The following is a 1,381-nucleotide window of genomic DNA, read 5'->3' as shown; positions in this document are numbered from 1 at the left end:
TTGACTTGTACTTTAGTAGCCGAATATTTTAGGTATGAGTTATAGCTTCCCTATTCATCCAGTGAGTAATGTTGATGCTTGCACTGAGGAGTCCATACTACCTCCTATTACAAAGAGGCCGGCTGGGAGGCCTAAGGCGAAGAGGATTAAATCTTCTGGTAAGAAGAAGCATATTCGGTGTGGTTGATGTCTTAAGTTGGGACATCATAATAGGCAGAGCTGTACTGAACCTTTAAATGGGCAGCAGTAGTTTCTTTTGTGTTGTAGTCTCTACTTTGAGGAGTTACAGGGTGTCAGTAACTGTGACATCTGGGCTTTGTAATCTCTATTTTCCATGTGATTTGAATTAGGGAATACCATTTGATACTGTAATGACAATTATCACTGAATGGTATACTTGAGATTGAATATGTACTGAATCATAGTTTTGATCGTATTTTGTTTTCATTTTGACAGGTCTGGTTTATGTTATGTTTTAAACTGTAAATGAATTATCATGTGTCAATACCAGTCAGTGGCCAGTTACTGAACCCCAGTAACTGAAGTGATTGACCAATTACTGGGTGTCAGAAACCAATTACTGATACCCAATAACCAGTTACTGGGTGTCACCCGAGTGATGGACCAGTTACTGGGTGTCAGTAACCAGTTATTGACACCCAGTAACTGAAGTGACTGACTAGAGACTGACCCTCCAATACCAGTTACTAGCCCTCAGAAACCAGTTACTGGGTGTCACCCGAGTGATGGACCAGTTACTGGGTGTCAGTAACCAGTTATTGACACCCAGTAACTGTAGTGATTGACTAGAGACTGACCCCCCCAATACCAGTTACTGGCCCTCAGAAACCAGTTACTGACCCCCAGAAACCAGTTACTGACCCCCAGTAACCAGTTATTGGGTGTCAGTAACTGCATGATTGATGCCTTAGAGCAATCATCACTAATAGTTCAGTGTACATGTAACTAATTATTAAGTTTTAGTTCAGCAACAACAACCATCATGACTAACAGAAACCATATCATAAACATTTACATTTGTTTGCATCACCATTCTAAAAGATGTTCTTGAAATGAAAAAAGGATCCTACTTTTTACATAAATGGATGATATCAATTTGTACACAACAGCAGAAAAGAAACCCAGAAGTTTAATAAGGAGCAAAATTCTAATTGCTCGACATTGATTTTGCATCTACTGGTTCAAGGTACCCATCTGGTGCAAAACTCTCTTCTATGTCAATCTTCATGAATTGTCTCAGCAACTGCTTTCTCATGTTATCTCCGCCTTTTTTTTGTCGGTCTTTAGGTTATACATCAGGCTCTCAATGTTGTGAGCATGTAAGGCCCCACAACCCGACCTGCATTCATGTTACCAATAA

The sequence above is a fragment of the Fragaria vesca genome, linkage group LG7, assembly GCF_000184155.1.
Source record: "Fragaria vesca subsp. vesca linkage group LG7, FraVesHawaii_1.0, whole genome shotgun sequence".
Lineage (NCBI taxonomy): Eukaryota > Viridiplantae > Streptophyta > Magnoliopsida > Rosales > Rosaceae > Fragaria > Fragaria vesca.
This window is presented reverse-complemented; position numbering follows the sequence as displayed.